Genomic DNA, 27,279 nt, shown 5'->3' with positions numbered 1-27,279 from the left:
AAAACAACTTCTGGATCAGCTGCAGGGCTCATCTGTCCCTAGTCAGATATCAAATTATAGATGGGATCAGAATTCCCACCTCATGAGTGGACATTCATCTCTACTTAGGTTAAGAAACCAAAATTCACATGTCTATAATACAACATTCCCAGAATAATATCTTTATGATTTCTCAGTTATATTTTAAACTCTGAAAAAAACATTTATATATAAGCTAACAGAAAATACACTTTAGCCATGACCATTTTCAGTCAGTACTTGTATATTACAAGGCTATGCTTTCACTAGGGTCCTCGGTCTTTTTCTCTCTTCAAATATTTATATTTGATATTCCTGTTATTGGCACAAATGTCCTTTCTTGCCTTTTTTAGTAAATAAAATATCTGTGTAAGAAAGGAGCAGTGGCTTATACTAAAATGCCTCAGAAAGCAGTGAGATCTCCGGCAATGAGCTTTTCTCCTTCAAGCAAAAGCTGAATGATCTTTGGTAAATTGTGTAGTATTCAAGTATATATTTGATTGAGTGAGCTCTAAAAAGGATCCCTTCTAGTCTGAAATTCTGGAATTTGAGGAAGAAAGTAACAAAAATCAACTAAAAGATGCTCTCTAACACTTAATCAAGGGATGGGATAATGAATGTCACCCCCCTATTCCATCCAACAATAATTTAACAAGCATAAATTAAGTGCCTTTGTGCTAGGTGCTGTAGTGTTCTCGATTTTCTGGAGGTCTTGGGAGCAACCTTTCTTTCAGTTGAATAATCACCACAAGAATAGACAAGGGATAAAATCCAAATTCTTTATTGTCTCCTTGCCTGGGGCCTAGTTAGCTTTCTTGGAGGCCTTCCCGAATCTTGGTTTCAGTGGAAAAGCAAAGGAGGAGAGCCTGCCGCCATGGTGGTATAAGATGGAGAGAATGAATCTGGCTCTGAGTCTAAGGGCTTGTGCTTCAGCCTCCAGCCACCACAAAGGTGGACAGTGGAATGAATCTGTCTCTCAGTCCCTGCTAACTGCTATATAATCTATTATAATTACATCACCGTAGGTGTGAATTATGTAGAACTATATTAAGTACTAAGTACATGTACTGAATTAAGAGAACTGTTAAGCACCATTCTAAACAACCATTGTCTTATTAATTCCATTGAGTTAGTACCTTGTAAGAATCCCTGTTTTAAGTACAGAGTTCTGGCTCATAACAAGGTGTTATGGATACAAAGCTTTAAAAAAAAGTAATACCTATCCTCAAGGAGCTTGCATTATTAGAAATACGTTTAAAATGATTGTATGTGTATAACCTTATACCAGATTGCTTGCCATCTTGGGGAGGGGGGAAGAAAATAGAGAGAGGAAAAAAATATGAAACTCAACATCTCATAAAAGTAAATGTTGAAAACTATCTTTACATATAATTACCAAAAAATACTATTTTAAGAGAGGAATTTACTTTATACTGGAGAGAAAATAATATACACAGAGATAACATATGTGTGTATATAATATATACATAATATACATAAAATAAATACAAAAGTAATTTTAGGGATCAAGATTGTAGAAAATAATAACAGATGATTATATCTTAAGCTGAACCCCAAAAGAACTAAGAGGGGTCTAAGAGGCAGATATAATGACACTATTTCAGGTATAGGTGATAGCATATGTAAAGACATGGAAATAGGAGATGTAATGTTATATACAGATAACTGCAAGCAGGCCAGTTGGGCTAGAATATGGAGTTCTTGAAGGAGAATAATATGGAAAAAGTTTGGAAAGTCTATATGAAGCCAGATTGTGAAGGTTTTAAATGTCAAACAAATTAAGTTGGTATTTCACTCACTACAGGCAAAAGTGAGCCACTGAAACTGCTTTAACAGGAAAGTGTGTAGGTATAGGACTAATTAATATTGCTATATTCAACACATAAAAAAGTCACTTAGAACAGAAAAGACAAAGTAGGTGAAGTTATTGCCACTTCTTTACTATTCCTACCCACTTCTGGATTTCATCTTTCTGGAATTGTTCTTAAAAGAATATAATTAGACTGTACGGCAGAGGACTAAGAAAGTATTTTAGAAGTATTTTCTCTCCTTGGGCTAGGAAGAGATTTTCCCTGTGCTCTCCAGAAGTCAAATATGGCATAGAAACACATGCTGTATTAACATATGAACAGACTTATCAATGCTACATTATACTCTGAAGTATTCACCTTTACTCAGCTTAAAGCTGCAATTGTTAAAAGCTAGATAATAGGAAAAATATTTTTTTCCTACTTTTTCCTCATTCTCCAAGGCCTTCCTCATTATTTGAGCAGGGGTATAATCTAACTAAATTCCTAATTTAGGAACATACCTAATTAGAACATAGCTAAATTCCACAAACAAGTCTCACATCCTCTTTGTCTTATGCTAGTAAAACAAACAACAGGGTCTCAGGCTGTAGCTAGTAATAGTTCATATTTCTATAATGTCAAGGTGTACAAAGTGCTTTCCTCACAATAACCCTATGAGGTAAGCAGTCCCAATGTGTATTATTATCTCATTTTACAAATTCGTGAGGTAACTCAGACTCAAAGAGAGTTCTAGATTTAGAACCAGAGGACCAACATTCAAACCTTGACCCCTACTACATGCTTTCGACCTTGGGCAAATCATTAATGCTTTTCAGTTTTACCTTTAAAATGTGGAGACTGGACAATATGACCTCTGAGTCTAAAATCTATGATCTGATAATTCTAGGTAAATAATTTCCTATGAGAATACATAATTGATAGGTACTGAAGCCATAATTTAAACCTATTTTTTAATTCAATCTTAACAACAGCTCCAAATACATGTAATAATAAATGATGAGTTGAATTGACAAGTTGTATTTTGTGACTCCATGTTTCCAAAGAGGATTAGAGGAGATTCAGGCTCAGATTTAGACTGAGGCCAGCACAAAGCCACTTGAATGGTAGGGCAAAGACTAAAAGTATCACTTAATTCATATAAGGAGAAGTGGTATGGTAGAAAAAGAAGTGGAATGGAAGATAAATTCATTGCAAATGCCATTTCTGTTATGTACTGGTTGAAGGAACCAAGAATGTTTAGCTGGAGAAGAAAAGCCTTTAGAGAGCCAAGATGACTTTCATATAGTATTTGAAGAGTTATCATAACATGGAAATGATTCACATGTTTTGCCTGATCCAAGAAGGCTGAGCTAGGATAGATGAGCATTAGTTATAGGAAAGTAGATCCAGGTCTGACATAACAAAAAACTTATTTAAAAAAAATTTACTAATAATTAGCCCCATCACAAAGTAAAACAAGCAATCTAGTCATGGTCCTCAAAGGGAGGATGAATAACCACTGTTAGGAATATTGGATCTTACTCGGATACAAGTTGGACTAAACGGCCATCAAATCTAATCTAGATCTTAAAATTCATAGTGATTGTATGACCAGACTCAAGTCACAACCTCTTTGATCTTCAGTTTCCTTGACTATAAAGTAAGAGGAAGATGATCCCTATAGTACTTTCCACACTATGCACACTAAATATTATACAATCCTAAGAAAGAAAAATGAAGAAAAGTGTGAAAATGTTAACCACTGGCAATAAGCATGTATGGGCATGTAACAAAAGAAGTCAAGGAATCATCACAGATAATATTTATAAAGTGCTTCAAGAGTCTGCAAAGTGCTTTATATTTTTTTCATTTGATCCTCATAGTAGCTATGAGATAGTACTGTTGTTACCTATATTTCACAGCTAAGGAAACTGAACACTAAGAGAGATTAAGTAATTTGCCTAAACTCATTGGGCCTGTACAATCCAAATCCAAGTCTTCTTTGCTCAAAGTTCAAACCTCTATCCACCATGCCCTGCTGCCTCTCAGTAGTCTAGTCTTTAATCCAAGGAAAGATTTCTCCACTAGGTTTTTATTATCTCACTTTTCAGTCCCCTGATAAGGCCTTTGTTCTGGTACTGACTCAAATTCACAGCTTTAAATTTTTAAGACACTGAGGATCACTGATTGTGACCTCAGGATTAAGAGAATTCACCTAGTTGGGCAGACCTTTAGTCTTGACCTTTAAAAGTAACAACATGCATACAAAAACTCAGTACACTAGGAGCAGGACTGAATATTTCAAATGTCAAGAGCAACACAGATGAAAAGTGCTAACACATGATAGATCTGGAGGTAAGTAAAGGGATAAAAGGTTTACCTCTCTCTATGAAGAAATGGAGCCTTGCTGAAAGAGGTAAAGAGAAAGAGTCTCAAAACAAAAGAAAGGAACAAGGAAAATAAAACTACAAAACAGGAGGAAAAGTTAAGGGAGTCCATGGACCTTTGACAAGTACATACAGTGGGGGAACCAGGAAATGCGAGCCTGGAACAGCAAGGCACCCATATGCTCTGAAAAGTACTTGCATCTATCTCTTCTTTGGTATTGTCAATCTTATATAGATTTCAGGCAAGTGTTATAAAGATAGATTTTAGGATCCCTAAATTCTTTCTTCATAAGAAAGTGTAAAGGGCTTTAACTCTGAATAGGTGCACTTCAATCAGACAACCAAGCACTTAAGGCTAATTACCTATTTGAAATAAGACAATGATTCTATTAGCATATGTTTGGAATTGCTCTTCTCACAGTTAATGCTGGCTCAATGTTTGGAGTTAAGAGAATTGTAGGTAAGGATTAAGGGTGGGGTGAAAGAGGGGAGAGAACTTCGCTTTGTGGCAGAACCAGGAGAAGGGAGGTTGGTAGTAAGCTTGTGGCAGTTTGTCCATCTCCTTCACTTCTCCCCCTAAAGACAAAGGACTTTTGCTTATCCTGACTCTGGCTGATTCTGAGGCCTCCAGGGAGCTAGCACCATTTTGGTGCCCAATATATAAACCAAGGACTCTAATTTCACTGAAGAAGTCCCTGGGACCAGGAAATAGGGTGAGTATTTTAATGGACAAACAAGGAATTTACTTTGTTAAGAGCTAAACTAGTAACTCTCATTTTCTAGCTGAAATGGGGCAAATATTAGGAAAAGATTCTCCCCCACACCCACCTCCAACCCCAACCCCACTCCTTCTACAGGAAGCATACTCAGACTGATAAAGAGACAGGGTTTGAGTGTAACTTGGGAACAAATTGATGGACTCGTGGATACATTAGAATATATGTCCCGTTGGTTCTTCAAGGAACAAGAAATAGAGGCAGATAATTGGAAACTAGTAGGAGATCAACTATGTGAATATTATAATGATAAAGGTCCTCATTCAATTTCCAAGGAAACATTCTATATGTAAAACTTAATACAATTGGCCTTAAAGAATCCTGCAAGTTATGGAAAAAAGAAAAGTTTTAAGAACAGCCAGAGGAGGAAGTGTGAGGAAAAAGAGGAAGACAAAGAACAGATTAATGGCAATATCACCAGAGGCCTTGAGGACTTAAGTAAAATTAAAGGGTGGGGTGATTCTCACTCTCACAGCCCAGCTTCAATCCCACCTACACCAAATCAGACTCTTGACACCCCACACCCCCATCAACTTCACCTTCCAGAGTGGAGAGAGGAGGAGGAGTGGGAGGGGCAGAGATATCACCAGCACCTCCCCCCCAGCAATCACCCCTCCTATGACTAGATTATAAAAGTCATTACTTAAAGCCACAGAAAAAGTGCAGAAAACAGCTGATTCGAGAATAGAAATATATCCTGAGATTCAACAGTTTAACTCTTCAGGTCAAGAAAGTAGAAGATATACTCCTTTTGATCTAGAAATCCTCAAAGACCTGAAAAAGGCTTGCACTCTTTATGGGGCTATATCTTATGTTAAGTGTTATTACAGAATTTGACTTATGAAGTCTTAACCCCTAGCGACTGGAAATCTAGCAAGGACATGCTTAGAACCTGGACAAAACTTGTTATGGCTTTCTGAATATAGTGAGCTCTGTAGGATACAAGCCCAATGAAACAGTCAAAGTGGAGTTCATACTCCAATCACCTATGATCAACTAACAGGTGTAGGTTCTTATGCAGACATTTCAGTACAGATTAATTATCCCATGATAATGGGGTATGCATATGAGCAAATTGCTTCTGCTGCTATCAAAGCATGGGGTTTTATCCCAGGTAAACAGGACAAAGGAGAGGCCTTCACAAAAATAACACAAGGGCCAAATGAACCTTTTGCTGATTTTGTGGGACGTTTGCAGACAGCTGTCACACGAACTAATGGTGAAAATGCAGTAACACACATTATGATAAGGCAACTTGCTAAAGAAAATGCTAATGAGGTTTGTAGAAGAATTATACTAGGACTGGGCAAGGATGCTCCTTTAGAGGAGATGACAAGACACTGTACCACAGTGGGCACAAATGACTTTTATAGCCAGGCTATGATGCAGACTTCCCAAGATCCCAACATGAGAAGACAGGTCCCTTCTGGCAAGGGACTTCCAGAGATACTCATCAATGCTTTCAATGTAGTAAAGTAGGGCATCTGAAAGCTCAATGCTGGCATAGAGACAGAGTGAGAAAACAGGGTGAGAGAACAAGACCCAAAATCCCATGTCCAAAATGCAATAGAAGCTTCCATTGGGCATCAGAATGTAGATTGATTCAGAGAAATGGGATGAGGGGCTCAGCACCAGGGCCCAAGGCAAAAATACTTGGGGCATGATGGCAGCCGATGCTACACCCAGAGTGCCTTTAGAAGTTCAATACCCAGACATGACCAATCAGCCAGGAAGCAACTTGATAGGAAAAAGGGATTACAATTAGGGATTGTAAAAGGGATTACATTTGGGACAACTGAGAGATCCCCTGGAGAGGTGAAATCTGTTCCTCTCCAGCCTATGGATCTCTTGCCTCCAGGCACAGTAGGCTTGACCATTTCACCTCCTGAGAGTACGTACAAAACAGTGTCCATCCATACACTGATATGGGAAACTAGGGAATGTGTAGATAATATCCCAGTCATTAATACAGGTAGACAATGTGTGACTTATCAACCAGGAGAAATAGTAGCATCAGGTTTACTGATACAGACTCCTAATAAGCAATCTGGTGATAGTTGCCCAGATTCTGACTCCAAGCAACAAAATCCAGGAATATACTAGACAGCAGCTGTGACAGCTGACCAACCTATGCTCACTATCTATATAAATGGCATACCATTAGAAGGATTGGTAGACACAGGTACAGATCGTACAGTGTAACATGCTCTCATAGCAGGTACCATTATCAGTCTCTCCTGATTCTTAGGCCCTCAAAGTACCTCTGGCCACTGACCTTTGCAGTGTCAACTAATTCTACCAACTCACCTTCTCTGAGGCCTTTAGAGGTCTCTGGCCATTTTTTCTTGAATCGTAGTTTAATAACTGATAGTGTACTCAAGAACAGCCAGCCATGTGCAAACTTAAAGCCTTTATTATACCTACTCACATAATGCCCTGACTTGTTAACTCCCTAGTGAACACCTGGTCCAAAGACCCACATGTTCACCATCAACCTCCTTACCTCTCTTGACTATCCATCCACTTGGCTCGGCTATCCCAGAATAAAGAGAGCAACTTGCTGCCTGCAGTGGGCTTATAGAGGGTCTGTGAGGTCACACACACCGCCAATCAGAAAGAGAGTGCTTTCTCCCTTTAAGAAGCTATCTCGATATGGACAGGATCCCACCCAATGGGCAGTCCTATACCCACAGAGATTACTTCTCGGCCACTCAAATCTCCTGTTGCACTGTGGCCACCCATTTAAAGGACACTTACAGTACAGTCATTAGGGTGCCAACTGGTCCAGTCACTGGCCAGAGACCAGAGAAGACACCTACATGTCTGGCATAGAAGGATCAATAGCAGCTAAAGTTAGTGCTACCCCTTTGAGATGGACATTGGAAGGTGAAACTGGAGTTTTTTTTAACTCCTTTTATAGTTGAAAAATCCTCATCAATCTGTGGGGAAAAGACATTTTATAACAATTAGGATTAGTACAATAAATGAGTACTTCAGTTTTTTAGGCAGGGCTGCTGTTGAAGGCCTGCCAACACTTTCACCTGTTCCTATCCAATGGAAAACTGATACATCAGTGTGGATAGAACAATAGCCCTTAGCCAAAGATAAAATTCAGGCCTTATTAGATATAGTACAGGATGAACTTGACCAAGGACACTTACAACCTTCTCTGAGTCCTTGGATTCTTCTGTATTTGTTGTAAGAAAGAAATCTGGAAAATGGAGAATGTTGGCTGATTTAAGAAAAGTAAATGAACAGATGGAAACTATGGGAACTCTTCAGCCTGGACTTCCATCTCCTACTCAGTTGCCTAGAGAATGGCCTCTTTGTGTTATACATTAAGGATTGTTTCTATTCTATCCCTCTAGGTAAGGAGGATATGAAAAGATTTGCCTTTTCAATGCCCAGCATTAATTTAGCTGAGCTTTATATAAGATATGAATGGACAGTTTTGCCACAGGGAATGAAAAAAAGTCCTACTATGTGTCAAATGTATGCTAGTGCTCTTACTCCAGTGAGAAAAGCATTTCCAAAAATAATGTTATTACATTACATAGATGATATATTGGGATGTGCACCTGAGGAACAAATGTTAGAAGCATGTCTACAAAAGACCATAGAAACACTAAGGAACTACAAATTGCACATAGCTCCAGAAAAAATTCAAAGACCTGCTCCTTTTCAATATTTAGGATATGAAGTATACCCTAAGGTACTTACAGTACAAAAACTTTCCTTAAGAACAGAGAAGCTAAACACCTTAAATGACTTTCAGAAATTGATAGGAGATATCCAATGGATGTGTCCAGTGTTAGGCTTGACTACCTATCAGTTGCAACCACTGTATGACATTTTAAGGGGAGACAGTGCTTTAAATTCACCACGCCAGCTTATCAGAAGCTCAAGAGGCTTTGAGAGAAGCTGAACTGACTTTATCCAATGTGGTTGAAAGAATCACTCAAAAACCCTTGGAAATATCAGTTTTTGCTACACAAGAGGCACCCACAGAGTCCTTCATCAAGGAGACAATGTGATAGAATGAGTGAACCTCCCAGCACAACCAGAACAAAGCCTTACTCCTTACCCAGTGCTTGTGGCTAGAATTTTATTAAAGGCCATTAAGGGAGCAGTACAATTATCTGGGACAAGACCTGAAAAGATATATATCTTTTATACTAATGCACAAATTAATGTGTGCTGTGAAACCATCCCAGAGTGGCAAATTTTATTGGCCACGGCTCCAAATTTCACAAACGGATCTCCATTAAAGATAACCAGACTATTACATAATTGGCAATGGATTCTTGAAGAAAAGGTTTCTAAAGTTCCTCTTAAAGGACCAACTATCTTTACAGATGCATCCAAACATAATATTTGTGCTATATACGCTCATGACTTAACTATAAAGAGAGTGGTCAGAACTCCTTTTCAGTCCACTCAGCAGAATGAATTGTATGCAATCATTCTGGCTCTTATTATCCAGGAGATATAAATAAAATATCTGATTCAGCCTATTCAGTTAAGTGTGGTACAAAGAATTGCCACAGCCCAAATAAAATTTGTAGCTTCCAACATATATCAGCTCTTTAAGGAACTTCAGGAGCAAGTGAGAAAGCATCCAGGTAAGATTTATACCTTGCATGTCCACTCTCATAGTGGACTTCCAGGTTCTATTTTTGATGGTAATTCAAAGGCAGATAACCTTCTAACCATGTTGGCCAATACTCCTTTATTTCAAGAATCCCAAGAATCTTATTCTAAATATCATCAGGCTGCTCTAGCTTTACGTTTGCAATTTGGAATAACAAGAGAGGAAGCTAGGAGCAGAGTAAAACTCCCATACTGCCTCCAGGGAAGAACCCTCGTGGTTTGAGACCCATTTAAATTTGGCAAATGGGTGTAACCCATTATAAATCTTTTGGTTGCCTGTCTTTTATCCACATTGTGGTAGACACCTTTTCAGGATTCACTTTTGCAATACCAGCAGCAAAAGAGACAGTCTGAGTGGTCACTGAATTCCTTGTACAAGCATTTGCAATTATGGGTATGCCACAAGCCATAAAAACAGATAATGGACCTGCATATACTTCTAAACATTTTGCACACTTTTGTGCACAGTATAAGATTTTACACACCACTGGCATCCCTTTTAATCCTCAAGGACAGGCAATAGTAGAGACGAGAAACAGATATTAAGATGCTCCTCCAAAAACAAAAGAAAGGAGGAGCCACAGGTAACCCTAGAGAACTTCTAAATCTAGCTCTTTATACTATTAACTTCTTGATTTTTGACAAAGATGCACTGGCTCCTGCAGACAGGTTTTATAACCCACTGGAAGGGCAGTGTCCAGTGCGAGCGGCTCCACTATCTTTAGATAATCACCAGGTGATGTGGAGAGACCCCAGAAAGTGGTGAATGGAAAGGACCAGATAGGTTAACTGCTTGGGGGAGGAGGTTTGCTTGTATCTCTACAGATGGAGAAGGAATCAGATGGGAGCCAATGAGCCATATTTGCCTTGTCCATTGGAGAGAGGTGGAGCAGACCCTTGAAACAAAGGAGAAGACGCAAGAAACAATAGGGGGTTCGTTGCTGATTGTGCCCACCACTGAAAGAGCATGGCAGTTATGACATTTGACTCATGGACATCAAAAATTGTTGGACTTCAAAACCTTAGGAATCATTGGATTCCCTGAGAAATTGTAAGACTGTTTCAGGATTCCAAAATCTGCAGGAATCATTGGATTCCCTAACACATAAAAGACTGTTGCAGGACTTCAAAAACTTGCAGGGATCATCGGATTCCCTGACATGTGAAGTATTAGACAATAGATTGGTTTTGGACTATCTCTTGACTGCTGAAGAAGGTGTATTATGTTACTGTTGTTTACATACCCTCCTTCTAGGACTTCTGGAAATCTTTTACAACACCATGTTGATTTATATTGTTTGTTATACCACTACTTGCATGTGCAATCCATGTTTGTTACACCACACTGAGCCTGCACCAGCTGTGGGGAGAGTCATCACTAATAGCCTGTGCTTTATTGGTATGTGCTTGTGTAATACCTCCCATGCTGATGGGTTTGTGCATACCTGTTCCACTCCTGTGAGTGGGAGATGTAAAGGGCTGAAACTCTGAATAGGTACACTTCAATCAGACAGCCAAGCACTTAAGGCTAATTATTCAATCAAAATAAGACAATGACTCTATTAGCATATATTTGGAATTGCTCTTCTCACAGTTAATGCTGGCTCAATGTTTGGGGTTAAAAGAATTGTAGGTAAGGATTAAGGGGTGGAGTGAGAGAGGCAAGAGAACTTCACTTTGTGACAGGACCAGGAGAAGAGAGGTTGGTGGTAAGCTTGTGGCAGTTTTGTCCATCCCCTTCACTTCTCCCCCTAAAGACCAAAGACTTTTACTTATCCTGACTCTGGCTGATCCTGAGGCCTCCAGGGAGCTAGCCCAGATATCACAGGAAAGTGTGAGATGTGTCTTGTCTTCAAGTAGGTTTTTTTCAATACTTTTATTGTGTAATCAAAACTTATTTTATATGTGATATTTTATTTTCAAAATTCTTGAAGAAGATCTGAAGGCCTTTTCTGAAAGAGCCAAATGAGTCAAATGAAAATGCTCTGAGTTTTTCAGGATGGGATAATGAGTCAGAGATTTGGGAGGTGCCATAGACAATGGAATCGTGAAGATTCACAGATTTAGAACTACAACAAGCAGTCCACGATACCTAATGTCATTTTACAGATTAAGAAACTGAGGACCAAGTGATTTGCAAGACACTACAAATAATAAGTAGCAAACCCAAAATTAAATTTAAACTGAGGTTCTTCAGCCTCCAAATTTAGTTTTTTTACACTTCTTAGTTTCTCTAGCTGATAGGCAAGCTGAGATTTTTTTTTTTAAAGAAATCTTTAAAAATTGTACTGAAGTCCACTTTGTAAAGGGCCAGAATCCAATGACCCTTGGGTTACTGAACACAGAAGTAGAAATGGTTTAAATCAAGTTCTATCTTCTCCTTTATTGCCAAATTGCATTTCTAAATATATTTTCTCTTGAGTTTCACTTACAGACAAAATTAGGATGGCAGAAAACTAACTGGAGTACTTCCTGCAATGAGGTAATATAATTTTGGGAATCCAATTTAGTGGTACTTCCCTGTATCTCTCAATCTAGGGAGAGATATTTGAAGTCTCAAAAATTTAGTATATTATTTTCAGTAATAAGCTTTGAAAATGCTCAGCAATGCTGTTTCTAACATTAAGGAATCTCCACCTTAAAAAAGGCTCAATTACTAATTAGACCTAGTGTAGAAAACTTTGATTCAGATTATATTAAACCACAAAAAAGAATATAACCAGCTGTCAGATCACGAGATCTCATGAAAAAGTACTCAAGGGTTTGGGGTTTTGGCATTCCAACTAATATTTGGTTGGATATGTACTGTTATAAGCAATAAAAAAAGAAGAATAAAAAATTTGGAAGTCTCAATAGACTTCCAAAGACCATACAGTCCAACCAAGGGCTAAACAAGAAACCCCTCTACAAGATTTCTATCCTAGGCCTTCTATATTCTCAAAAAACTCATGAACTCAAATGGGTTAAACTATCATCTGCTAATATCTCACACATACATATACACACATAATATATGCCTGTATGCATGTATGTATCGATAGTCTACTGAACTTTAGTCCCAGATTATAATCTATTAGATATTTTAAACTAAATGTTTCAGAGACACTCAAACACCATACATACAAAACTGAACTCAATATCTTTTCCCCTTAAGCCAACTATTCCAAACTTTCCTATTTCTGTTGAAGATACAACCATTCTTTCCATCTCTTTTTGTAATCTCAAAATTATCCTCAACTCCTTAATTTCCCTCATCCCACATAAACAATTGCTAAATTTTACCATTTTTTTTGTTTTCTTTTCAGTTCTTTTGCAGTTACTATTTTAATTCAGGTCCCCTGCAATTCTTACATAGGATATTTTAACAGTCTCTTAATGGTCTCCAACTCCCATGTCTCTCACCCTTCCAATTTATCCTACACACTGCTGCCAAAGTTATTATCCTTAAAGATAAATCTGACATATTCATTTACCCATTCAATCAAATCTAATGATTGAAGTTGTTTCTAGGATAAAATATAAACTCCTCTGTTCAGCTTTTAAAAGTGCTACACAACCTGGCCTCAACCTACATTTCCAGACTCATTAGATATTGCCCCACTCCTTCCAGTACTCTGTGATCCAACTGATTTGGTCTTTTTTCACAAAAGATACTTTCACTTCCATCCCTTTTTCACTGTCTGTCCCATTCCTTTCTTCCTTCCATTTTAGTGTCCCTCTATAAGAAGCAGCTTAAACACTATCTTCTGCATGAAGTATTTTCCGATTCCCCCTAACTGCTCATGCCTTCTCTCCCCAACTATCTTATATTTAAACTATTTTATATTTATCTACTTATTTTACATTTACAGATATACTTATCTTCTTCATTAGAATGTTAAGCTCCTTGCAAGTAGGGATTATTTTATTCTTTCTACTTATATCCCCCAAATCTGGTGCAGTGCCTAGTATATGATACATGATTAATAAATACTTGATTGTTATTTCTGACAAGCTGTCATCTAGCAAATACTGAAAAACCCAATGACACCTCAAGGAGCCTATTTCTCTTTGGATGACTCTAATTGCCTCTTTTTGACTTCTACTCATTGTTATTTGCACTTTAGAGCCAAGCAAAATAAATCTAATCCCTTTCCACAGGTTTGCCTTTCAAGTACTTGAAAACTATTATTATGTATTCCCCAGGCCTCCCAAGTCTTTTCTTCACTGAGCACCCTTGGTTCTTTTAATGCTACTTATGTAATATATTTTTCAGTCCTCTTACATCCTAGTCATCCTCTTCCAGTTAATCACTACCATCTAGATTGTCCCCTAATATCTGACCTCTAATCTGAACACAATATTCCAGGTAAAGTCTAATTAGGATAACATTCAAATCATTATCTTCTGGACGCTTTCTCTTACTGTAGACAAAGACATTGTTATTTTTTTGAATGACAAATCTTGCTGTTGGTTCATATTAAGGATATAGTCCACCAAAATCTCCAAATCTTTTACATAGGAACTGCTATCCAATTACGTAATTATGAAGTGTGAAAGTATACAACTTTATCCTATTAAATTTCATATTCTCTAATTCAGAACATGTTTCTGGTCTGTCAAGATTCTTTATAAATAAAGATCATCATCCAATGACTTAACTATACTCCTAGCAACACATTGTCTACATTTAACATGTTTTCTATGCCTTCATCTAATTTATTTGTTAAAATGTTGGACAATAAAGAGTCAAGACAGATTGCAGATGTATCCCAGTACAGCTGGTCCTGCCATATAACTTCAATCCATTAATGGCAACTGTTTAATTTGTTCGATTCATCCAATTCTAATTTCACCTAATTAGTCATGCTCTAACACACATCTCTCCACTTTATCCATAAGAATAACATAAAACACTTTGCTAAAATTTAAGTACATTATTGTTACAACATTTTCCTGACTTAACCAGTCTAGGAACCTCATCAAAAAAAAAGACATTAATTTAGTCAGGCATGAATTCTCCTTTAAAAGTTTTATTGATAACATTTCTTTATTATACCATGGTCACTTCTCATACTAATCCCTTCCTCTCCCCCACAACAACATATCTGCCTCATAACAAAGAAAAATAGTTAAACAGGAAAATCCACTGTATGATTGCATATGTGACCTTTTGCTTCTCCACTTTTCTATTAAAATGGAATACTGCATGATGAGGGAATCAGTTTTGATCTCTTAGGCGTATGCACATCTGAAGAGCTTTTTTCTAGAAAAGCCTAATAATTGATAATGGAGAAGCCCAGCTCTCCAATTCAGAGTATGTGCAGGAATTATATAATTACTTCCTGGAAACTTACCATATGATAAAGCAAAGGTCTTTTGATTTGCTGCTGAGCTAAAACTGCATGTGCATATAAAAGATATCAACAAATTAATGGTTCTTAATCTTCTACATTCATTCATTTTGGGGGATATATTTTAGAAACCAGAACTTTATCAAACATTTTTGATGCAAAGATTTTTTCCCTCTACTCAGTCATTTCTTCTTATTTCTGATAAATAAAATGCCATACAAAAGCTTAATTTTATGCAATCGGTATTGTATAGTTTCTCCTTTATGATCATCTCTAGCTTTAATACTTCACCTCCTTGCCACAGATTTAAATGGCATCTCCTTGTTCTCTAATTTTTTAAAGATATGCCCTCATATATTTAAGTGATGAAAATACTAGTGTTTACTATGGCAGAAAATATAAAATGTTAATTTTTTTTTGCCAAACTTTTTCAGTTTTGCCAACAGTTCTTATCAAATAGGAAGTCATTCCCTCTGTAGTTTGTAATCTATTTAACATTGGGATATTATGTGAAATTGTGTCTAGATCTGGTTTATCTAGTCTGTTCCACTGATCGAGTTTTCTATTTTTTATATAATAACTAACGAGTTGATAATTACTGCTTTATGATATGTTAAGAGTGAGGCAATGATATGATTTCATTCCTATTTTTTTATTTCCTTATTCCCCATGAAATTCTAGATCTTTTGTCCTCCAAATAAATTTCATTATTTTCTAGTCCCATAAAGTAACTGCTTGTTTGTTTGATAACACACTAGATCTGTAAATGAAAGTAATATTTTTATCTTATTGACATAGTCCTGCCATGAACAATGACTTTCCAAAATTATTTAAGACTTCTTTTTTTTTAATCAGAGTAACAGGAAGGAATATAGTGATCTCTCCCCCTAAAATGTCTCCAAACAGATCTAGAAAACACATGAGAACAATTTTTTTTGTTTTTAATAATTTTCAAATTTTAATAATTTTCAAAATACAAAGATAGTTTTCAATATTTACCCTTACAAAACCTTGTGTTCCAGATTTTTCTCCTCCCTTTCCCCCCACTCTCTCCCCTAGACAGCAAGCAATCCAATATATGTTAAACATGTGATTTTTCTTTACATGGTTCCATATTTATCATGCTCCACAAGAAAAATCAAATCAAAAAGGGAAATAAAAATGAGATACAAAAAGGCAAGCAAACAACAATAAAAATGAAAATATATACTGTGATCCATATTTAGTCTCCACAGTCCCCTTTATGGATGCAGATGACTCTCTCCATCACAAATTTATTAAAATTAACTTCACCTCATTGTTGAAAAGAGCCACATCCAACAGAATTGATCATTCCATAATTTTGTTATTGCTGTGTATGATGTTCTCTTGGTTGTACTCACTTCACTGGTTTATGTTTTACTTAGCATATATAGTTTATTTAGCATCAGTTCATGTAAGTCTCTCCAGGCCTTTCTGAAATGATCTTGATGATCATTTTTTATGAAACAATAATACTTCATAATTATATATTATAACTTATTTAGCCATTCTCCAACTGATGGACATCCATTCAATTTCCAGTTCCTTGCCACTATAAAAAGAACTTATACAAATATTTTTGCACATGTTGGTCCCTTTCCCTCCTTTATGATCTCTTTGGGATATAAGCCCAGTAGAAATACTTCTGGGTCAAAGAGTATGCACAGTTTGATAGCCCTTTGGGCATATTTCCAAACTGCTCTCCAGAATGGTTAGAGCAATCAGAACAAATTTTGATGAGGAAATCTAAGAAAGGGTCACAGTGAATCATTTTCCCAGGATGGCAAAGGGAGACAAAGTAGTCTATAAATATTAGTAATGGGGTCCTGGTAAGGAATGTGCCATGGTAGAGAATTCCAGTGTCCAGTGAAAGGCTATGCAGCAGAGCAAGAAGAGGTCCCAGACACAAAGAGGGACAATGTTCAGAAAAAGGTATCAACTGGCAGCTTTGTTTCCCACTACCCCGTTCTAGATTTCAGACCCAGGGAAAAATGAAAGAGTACCTACAAACAGGGTAATGTTTCAGGATAAAGAGAGACTCTAGACTTTAGATGATATGTACCTGAGAGAGAAGCAAGTTAAGAAGTAAACAGGTGCCATGTAAGACTGAAGTTAGGAGCAAAAACAAGGTCTCAGTTCTAACTTCTAGTTCAATCAAAAGGAATAACAGGGGTAGGAATCTTGAAAACAAAGACAAGATTAAAGTTCGCTTAAAACCCATAGTCATTCTGAACCAGAAGAGTTTTCTAGCTGACTGATAATAGCTGTAATTGTCCTCCTATTATTGCTCAGACCCAAACTCAAGGCAATAACTTGCAGAGCTCAGACCAGGATAAAAGGGTGGGAGATTGGAATGACCAAATTTGCCCTAGATTAGCCTATTTGGAAGCACTGAAATATTACAGGTGCCCAGACAGAGCTGTTCCTGAGATCCTGGAAAAACATAACATTAATACCTTAAGAAAGTAGCAACAGGATCCAGACATTCCCTCCAGCAGCATGTAGAACCCAGCCCTAATATTAAGTTCAATGTCAAGAGGCAGAAGAATGACCAAATCAAAAAAAAAAAAAAAAAAAAACCCACCATAAAAAGCTATTATGGTAAAAAAAAAAAAAAAAAAAAAAAAAGGATGCTCAAGACACAACCTGGAAGAAGAGAATGACTCCAAAATATCTACCAAAAAAGTTTCAAAGCAAAACACAACTTGGGCACAAATTCAAAGAAAATTCCTAAAAGAGATGAAGCAGGAGTTTGTTGTTGTCAATGTTTTAAAAAGTGCTGAAAAGTGATTTTGAAAAACAAATGAGTTACAAAGGAAAAAATAGGAAAATAAGTGAAAGCTATAGAAAAAAGAATTGGAAAGGGAATTAACAGCTTGTTAGACAAAAACCTTGTCTAAGGCACCAAATCCCTAAAAATTAGACTAGACCACTTAAAAGCCAAATGACTCCATGAGACAAGAAATATTAAGGGAAAAAAATTCAAAACTGAAAAAGAAAATGTAAATATCTCACAGCAAAAGCACTGACCTGAATAATCCAACATTCTAGAAAGTAATTTGGAACTATGCCCAAAGGGCTATAAAACTGTGCATTCACTTTGATCCAGCTCTCACTTGCTAGTTTGTATCCCAAAGAGATCATAAAACAGAGAAAAAGACCCACAAATGCAAAAATATTTATAGCAGCCCTTTTTGTAGCAGAAAGGAACTAGAAATTGAGATATATCCATCAGCTGGGAAATGGCTGAATAAGTTATGGTATATGAATGTAATGAAATATTATTGTTCTGTAAGAAATGATGAGCAGTCTCATTTCAGAAAATCCTAGAAAGATTTACATAAACTGATATTGAATGAAGGGAGCAAAACCAAAAGAACACAATGTATACAGTAACAACAAAATTATGTGAAGATCAACCAACTGTGATGGACTTGGCTCTTTAAAATGTGGTGATTCAGGGTAGCTAGGTGGCTCAGTGGATAGAGTACCAGCCCTGAAGTCAGGAGGATCTGAGTTCAAATTAGGTCTCAGATACTTAACACTTCCTAGCTGTATGACCCTGGGCATGTCACTTAACCCCAATTGCCTCAGCAAAAAAAAAAAAAAGTAGTGATTCAAGGCAATTCCAACAGACTCAAGATGAAAAATGCCACCTGCATTCAGAGAGAGAACTATGGAGACTGAATATGGATCAAAGCTTAGGATTTTCACCTTTTTTATCTGTTTTTTTTTTCATGTTTTTTCCCCTTTTGATCTGATCTTTCTTGCACAGCATGATAAATATGAAAATGTGTTTAAAATAAATGCACATATTTAACCTATATCAGATTGCTTGCTGTCTTGGGGAAGGGGGAGGTAAGTGGGGAGAGAGAAAAATCTAGAATACAAAGTCTTACAAAAATGAATCCTGAAAAAACTATCTCTACGTGATTTTGGAAAATAAAATACTATTAAAATTTTTTTTAAAAAGAGACTGAACACTGGACTAAATCAGCCATTTTGTCCATATATGTGTTGTTTGGTCAGCAGAGTAAAATGGTAAGAACATATAGATTTTTCAATTCATTAGCAATTCTTGACCCCCATTCCATATTTTCATGTCAAAGTATTTGTAACTATTGACCTTTAGAATCTGGTATGGCTATCTTAATAATTAAAGTTAAATGAGTCCTAAAAAGAAGTACCTACTAAGTACCAGGCACTATACTAAGCCCTGGGGCTAAAAAGAAAGGCTAATAATAATAATAATCTCTGCCCAAAAGAAGCCTATATTCTAAAAGAGGTCTAGTCACAATGTCTAAATCAGTATTGGATTCCTAGTAAATACTGATGAAATTTTTTAATTCAAATTCAGTTTTTTAGGACTTACTGTGTTGATGGCACTGTTGAATGAATCAATCGATAAAATACTACTCAAACATGAAAGAAAAAACCCACTGACTTGGAAAATAGATCAAGGAGAAAATTTAAGACCATTTGAGTTCCATAATTAAAAATGAACCTAAATACATATGTCAAGAAATCTTAAAACAAACTGTTGAGTTCTATTATTAGCAGAGGATAAAGTAGAAACAAAAAGACCTAATAATCAACTGGAAAAAAAAAACCTGAAAATAAGAATTCCTAAGAGTTCTTATGATAGACAAAATCTAGAGTTTCTAGTCAAAGGAAAATACCCCAAAAAATAAAGAATTCAAATTCCAAGGAACCATAGCCAAGGTCATACATGATTTTAGGAGTATGATTTAAGGGAGTAGAGAAATGGAAATAAAATTTGCCAGGAGATAATAGACAAAAATTATTTACCCAATAAAACTAAATATAATTTTACAAAGGAAAAAATGAACTAAGCATTCCTAAAGAATAGAGCTGTATAAAAACTTTGAAGTTCAAATACAGAAATTAAAGAAAAACACAAAAAGGTAGCCACAAATGAACAATATTATAATGGAATAAACAACAAATAGCATTCAAATACAAAAAGATGATACATATATCTACTCTCAATCTTATCATTATTATGAGTCAGAGAAAAAGTCTAATTAGACAATGCCTAGGAATTATTCTTTTATGTCTTGATGATCTTAAGGGAAAAAGAATAAATTTTAAAAAGGGGAAGAAGGAGGAAAGAAAGGTTAGGGAAAATTATCTCAAACAGGGTGCACAAGTGGACATCTATCTAAATAAAGAGGAGTGGGGAACAAGAATGACTTAATCCAAACCTCACTATCATTTGAACTGGGTAAGAGAGAAGAACATAGGGAGAGGAAGAGGAAGAGGGAGAGGGAGAGGGAGAGGGAGAGGGAGAGGGAGAGAGAGAGAGAGAGAGAGAAGGGGAGAGAGAATTGGTTACAGAAATGCTTTTTGCTTAATAAGAAAATAAAAGGAAAAAGGGGAAAGAAAAAGAGGAGGAATAATTGAAAAGAGAGTAGATTAAGGGAAGGATTAGTCCTAAGCAAAACAGACTCTAAGGAAGATACAAAAATATTTATAGCTTTTTTTAAGGTGGCAAAGATCAGGAATCTGAGGAGGTACCTATAAATTGGTAAATGGAAGAACAAGTGATGATATATATAAATATGAAGGAATATTATTGTGCTATAAGAAATGAAGGGAATAGTTTCACAGAAACTTAGAAAACTTGTGTGAATTGATAGAGAACTGAATCAGAACAATTTATACAATAACAGAATGGTAAAGAATTTTAAAAGAATTGGGAACTTTCATCATAATAATGATCAACATACAATTCCAGAAGTCTAATGATAAGAGCATACTACCCACCTCCATCTTATAGAAAGGTTCAAATAGTATAGAATTAAGAGGAAGTGAAGGAAAAGGGAGGAGGAAGAGGGAAAGAAAGGGAGAGAAATACAAAAAGGTAGGGCAGAATTTATTAAGCACTTTATGTGCCAGAAACTAAGTGCCAGGGAAAGAAAATGCAAGCAGAGAAGATAGTCCCTACCCTCAAGAAATTTACAATTGTAATAATCTAATGGGAAAGACAATGAATAAAGGGATACTGGAACGTGGAATGTTGGAGATACAAGGCTACTTGTATCAAGGAGATAGAAAAATCCAGAGAGTGAATTGAACTAGGAGTGAAATAAAAACTTGATCAAGGTACTCCCCCTCTATGAGCCTCTCATGAAATGATGATCTGGCCTAGATACCAATCAAGAAGCAAGCCTCTGGGCAGAGGTATCTCTTGTGTTGAAAACTGTTCATGAGGAAGCAGAAAATGCTAAAAAGAAAGAACAGAGGAAATAGGGAAAAGGTTTCCTTACAAGATCTCCTCCTTCACAACATTTCAACATACCTGAGTCTTCTGCCCACTGTGAGAAAAATATCACTAAATTTCCAAGTGGTTAAAATATGGTTTCCATATTTGTAGCCTCCACAAATTCCTATTCCAACTTCATTAGGCATAAAAGTGGCTTTGAGTTCGCAAAGGCTGTGTAAATGAAGTATAACTTTGGACTGATTCTACCATGATAGAAAATATTGGAGTAGTTAACATCAATATATTGTCTATTTTCTAAGGACCAATTCATTACTATTAGGTTGGCTACTAAATGATGAATTATTTGGGTATGCCATAAAACAAGACAAAATATTTTTTAAAAGGCCTCAGTTTTATTTGGCCTCTTTTGCTTCCCTAATGAATTCCAGTGAATAGAGTGACAGGCCTGGAGTCAGGAAGACATCTTCCGGAGTTCAAATCTGGCCTCAAATACTTTACTAGCTACATGACCCTGGCCAAGTCACTTAACCTTTTTGCCTCAGTTTCCTCAGATGTAAAAAGAGCTGGAGAAGGAAGTGATAAATAACTCCAGTATCTCTGCCAAGCAAACCTTAAATAGGGTTACAAAAGAGTGAGACACACTGAAAAACATCAACTATAATAAGCTTCTACAGTGACACTAGCAGAATGAAGGCAGAAGAGGCTGAATATCACATACATGGGTTTTAGATTATCTATAAGCTTTAATTTAGTTTTTACTCAACATAAGATCCTTGTCTAACAACCAACAATTGGACATACTAGAGGAATTGAGTCATATTATTCCTGACATTTTTGTTATACTAAAATGCCCAATGAGAAAGTTTCAGATATGGTCAATATGTTAATTTGTTTTGCTTAACTATATTTATCTGTCATAGGGTAGGGATCAAAGAATTATTAGGGAAAGATAGACATAAAAAAATTTTTTTAACAAACAAAAAAGCATCAAGAAAACATTTAAAAGACACAAAATAAGAGGAAATTCAGAAGGAGACAAATGGAAATTGTGTTACAAACTTGCTAAATTTAATATGCATGTTTTAAAAAGATATACTTTTTTAATGTCATTTTTTATTCTACATATATTATAATGCTTGTTGAATTTTTAATTTCATAATAAAAAGGAAAAATAAATAAAACCAAAAGAAAAAAAAGAAGTTTCAATAAAACTGAAAGATGACTCATACAGATACTTCTTTGGTGAAAGAAAAAAACTGACAGTTGGTTTGTATTGTGCTCCCAAGGCTAACAAAAAACATTTGATAGCATATTTGTTCATTTTATATTGAAGGTCTTATGAAAAAATTTGCAAAAAGATTCATCAAAATAATTGCAACTCAGGTATCATTTATTTCAGAGGATAAAAAAATTCTATGACGAATCAGATAGGTCCCTTCATATTAAAAAACGCTTTCAATGACTGATGTGAGGAAGGAAAAAAGTAAACTAGAGAATAAACAGAAGTCAAATGCCTGTAAAACACAGGGAAATCAAATATATCATAATTCCCTTCTCTTTAAGAAAAGAATCAGTAGGTATTGAGTATGGGAAGCACTGAATATCACAAGGAATGAAATTATTTGGAAAGATAGAAAAAGATTAATTTTGGATACAGATGTTATACCTGAACCAACTCTCTATGAATTGTCAGCCAACAAACATTTATTAAGTGATTATTATGTGCTAAATACAGGGATACAAAATGCACACACACACACAATGTTACCTCAATGGTAGAAGGTAAAAATGAAAAAAAAAAAAAGAAAATGGTGCACTCAAATCTTAATATATTCAAAAAGACCTATTGAAAGTCAAAGAACCTAACAAATGCCTCAGCAAATACTTATTTGCCAAATGAAAGATGAGGTAACCAATAATACTGGTTTGGCATATAAATTAATTTATAAAATCTTATGGAAGTTGTCGCCCTGGTTCATAATCTTATGATTATTCTCATTTTCTCACTCTCCCTTGTCCCACATATTCAACCAATTATCAAATATTGCCATTTCTACACCATTTCTTTCATCTGACCTATTCCTTCTATTTACATAATCATCATCATACTTCAGGACCTCAGCACTTCTCTCCTAAACAACTGCAGTGGTTTAATTGATATTCTGCTTCATTTTATTCCACTCCAACCTTTCTTTCACTCAGCTCCCAGAATGACTTTCCTTAACAGATCTGGCTCTCACACCCCACCCCCCAAACTCAACAAATTCCCTATTGCCTCTAAAATAAAATAGATTCTTCGATTTAACTTTTTTTAAGCCCTTTACAATCTAGCTTCAATATTTCATTTCAACTTCTTTATGCTATCACTCCCTTTTCCACCCTATATGGTCCAGCTAAACTAAAGTCCTCCCTGTTCTTGAAAACCAACACTCTTTGTCCCAAATCAGTTTAAAAACATCTTAATGATATATTTAACTAAATAGCCATAATAATAACAATAACAATAATTTTACATTCACATGGCATCCACTATAGACTAGGCACCGTGCTAAGTACTTTATAAATATTATCTCATTAAATCCTCATAACAATCCTGGGAGGGAGATACTATTATGATGCTCATTTTACAGACAAGAAAAATGAGCAAAAAAAGAGGTTAAATGACTTGCAGGGTCACAGAACTAATAATTATCTTAAGCCAGATTTGAACTCAGATATTCCTGACTCCACTACACAATCAAGATGCTTCCAAGGACTTTTAAAAATAAAATTAGAAAAACAATAAGTAGATGAAAGATAGAAAAGAGCTGCAAATATTTTTATAACAAAATTTTTTCACCAACAAGAACAGTAAAATCACTTCTTAGACACTGTATCCCAGTACTAGATCTACTTTTAAACTAAACAGAAATGACACAAGAGAACAAAGGCAGGAAAAGCAAGTGGAACAGACTAAGTATCACAGAAGTGATCTATACTGGAGGTGACAAAACTGTAAGGGAACTGAGAGACCAATTTACATTTATTAACAGGAAAAAAGGATACATCTATACAAAAAGTCATAGCATTACTATCTGAAAGAGGAAAAAATCGGAAACAAATTTTGTGTCTAATAACTGAAGAAAAGCTAAATGAATTATAAAATGTATCTGTCATAGAATATTATTGAGCCATAAGGAGCAACTAATATTTTTAAAAAGATAAAGATGAGTGATATAAAGTGAGGGGAGAAAAAAGAATCAGAAATAAAAACACTGAGATTTCAACTGTGTAAAGATATAAAATGGCAGTAAAATCCATGATAAAGATATAAAATGGCAGTAAAATCCATGATAAAGATAATGGATGTCAGTTCTACTTTAGGTAAAATTAATGCATATGGTTTTCATTTCTTTTATCAGTTAGTAAATATCAAGATTAGTTGAATTTATCATTGTTTAATAAAACTTTCTAATGCTAGTTTACTTGTTTTGGGAGCTTTATGATTTTTTTTCTATTGTGTTTGTTTTATGATCTTGTTTTGGGGGGGTTGCAATCTTTGCTGCTTTCTTGATAATGATTTTGCTTGTACAGTCTACTTAATATTATTTCTGAAGATATATTATCAATAGAAGTTAAAATGATATTAATCAATGCACATAAATCTCAATGATAACTTTGTTGTAGCACGTGACACAAACTGGTAGTGATCACTTTTGTCACTCATAAATATAGCTCATCTGTCATATTCCACATGAGAACTGCTCCTCCTGCTGGATGGCTGAAACATAGCAGTAGCATTCACAAATTCTAATGAATTACTTCACTCCAACTCCTCCCTCCCCCATCCTGGAATACAAAATAAAACAAAAAAGCCTATGAACATTAATGAACTGATGTTCTGAAGAGAAACTTAATACAAACACATATGTGACATATCTGTATGCAAGTCTAGTGCTCAAAAGAGAAGTTGTGAGCTTATCCCCTTTACTCACTGATATTTTCCTTTCTTGGGTATCTGAAGCTACAATCATGGGTAGTGGGATAGATGAAGAAGGTAAAGGACAAAAACAGGGGTGAGGGGGTCTTCCGGTCCAGTATAATGGATCTGAAGCCAAGGATCTAGACTCAAATCCAGATGCTGCTACTCATTACTTGTAAGGCCCCTGATCAAGTAACTTCACTTATCAAGACCTGCTTCCTCCTTCTACAAAATGAAAAAATTGGACTACAAAAGGTCCAAAACCCCTTCTAGTTCAAAATCTTATTTTCCACATTTTTAGCATCTGAATCCAGTTCTTATTGGATGATCAAGTCCTCTTAACCTTCAGAGGAAGGAAAGGAAAATAGGGTCTTGTCCTTTCAATCTGTTACCTGATAGGCCTGAAGTAAAAAGAGGGAAGCCTCTTGTAAGTGTATTAACAAATGTGTTGTTTGTTTTGGGACTGTTTTTTTTTGGGGGGGGGGGAATGGAGGGGAAGTTGGAGGATTAAGTTTAAAAGATTTTATTGTTGTTATTCTGCCAGGCCCACTTCCAGGTTCTTGGCATGAACCGAAAACATGACCACTATGGTTTGGACCATCGTAACACCTCTTGCCTAGACTACTGCAATAGTCTCCTAATTGGTCTCCCTGCTTTAACTCACCCCATTCCAAGATTTCTGTTATTATATCAAACTTCATTTAAGCGGTTTCAGAGTTATAATAAAAAGCAAGGTATCCAACCTGAAAAGACAGAAGAAAAGAAGAGTAATGCTATAATGCCTATCAGTAGCCAAACTCACCTACTACCTCATATATGCTTAGGGTTTTCCTGACTTATAACATTTCCATTAGGTAAATTACTATTCTTTCCCTCTTTCAACCTCCCCATCCCCTCCAGTTTCACTATCTGCTTTTGAAATCCTAACCATCTTTACAAAACACAGGTCAAAATTCTGATGGACCTGGCCATCCTCAGCAATGAGATCAACCAAATCATTTCCAATGGAGCAGTAATGAACTGAACCAGCTACACCCAGCGAAAGAACTCTGGGAGATGACTAAAAACTATTACATTGAATTCCCAATCCCTATATTTTTGCCCACCTGCAGTTTTGATTTCCTTCACAGGCTAGTTGTACAATATTTCAGAGTCCGATTCTTTTTGTACAGCAAAATAACGGGTTGGTCATGTATACTTATTGTGTATCTAATTTATATTTTAATATATTTAACATCTACTGGTCATCCTGTCATCTGGGGGAGGGGGTGGGAGGAAGGAGGGGAAAAATTGGAACAAGAGGTTTGGCAATTGTCAATGCTGTAAAGTTACCATACATATAACCTGTAAATAAAAGGCTATTAAATAAAATTAAAAAAAAAAAAAAACAGGTCAAATGCAAATTCCTTTAATAAAGTCTTTCCTGATCTTTACAACAAAAACCATGTTTCCTTTCTGTGTTCTTACATAGTACTTTGTACTTCTGTGACCGTATCATCTTCTTTATTACTCATTATACATTGTGTTCTACTGAAACTTTCCTCCAATACTTCACAGCATGGTATGCAGATGACCTCCCTGGGTTCCTGAAGGCTATACTATGAGACTATACAAGCTTATTAGGGACCACAGCTACTCCATCATGAAAGGAATACTCTTAAATAAAAAAATTACAATTTTTATATATACAGATATACAGATGCATATCAACCATTATTTGTATCATATTGCATGCTTTTTGCACACTGTATTCCTCAGAGAATATAGTATATATAAAATGTATGGTATAAAGTAACAATGTCAAATTTTAATAGAAATGAGGACATCTTTGGGCTACACATTGGCTTAGGAAACTACACAGTAACATTATCTATATTATATTTTTAATACTGTATTAGTATTTTTATTTACTTTATTAACTATTTTCCAATTACTTTTTAATATGGTTCAGACCACAATCAGGAATGTTGTGGGCCTCTGAAGTAAAAGATGAAGTACTAGGTTTGAAGTCAAGAAGACTTGGATCAAATATTGTCTCAACACTTAATAGCTATAACACTATTCAGTTAATTTCC

At 35.8% G+C, this 27,279-nt stretch overlaps 1 protein-coding gene across 3 annotated transcripts in view; it reads right to left on the bottom strand.

Moving 5' to 3' along the window:
* WDYHV1 (WDYHV motif containing 1) overlaps window positions 1-27,279 on the bottom strand; it is a 119,825-nt gene that overhangs the window by 68,557 nt on the left and 23,989 nt on the right. The window contains exons 7-8 of one of the 3 annotated variants that reach the window (XR_004231092.1): window positions 25,869-25,947; window positions 24,466-25,071 (exon numbers count right to left, since the gene is read on the bottom strand). The gene's annotated coding sequence lies outside the window, so the exon portion shown is untranslated. Of the gene's footprint in view, window positions 1-24,465; window positions 25,072-25,738; window positions 25,948-27,279 lie in introns of those variants that run through there. The other 2 variants (XR_004231090.1, XR_004231091.1) reach the window with 2 other exon arrangements.

The sequence above is a fragment of the Sarcophilus harrisii genome, chromosome 1, assembly GCF_902635505.1.
Source record: "Sarcophilus harrisii chromosome 1, mSarHar1.11, whole genome shotgun sequence".
In the NCBI taxonomy this organism is placed as follows: domain Eukaryota; kingdom Metazoa; phylum Chordata; class Mammalia; order Dasyuromorphia; family Dasyuridae; genus Sarcophilus; species Sarcophilus harrisii.
This window is presented reverse-complemented; position numbering and strand designations above follow the sequence as displayed.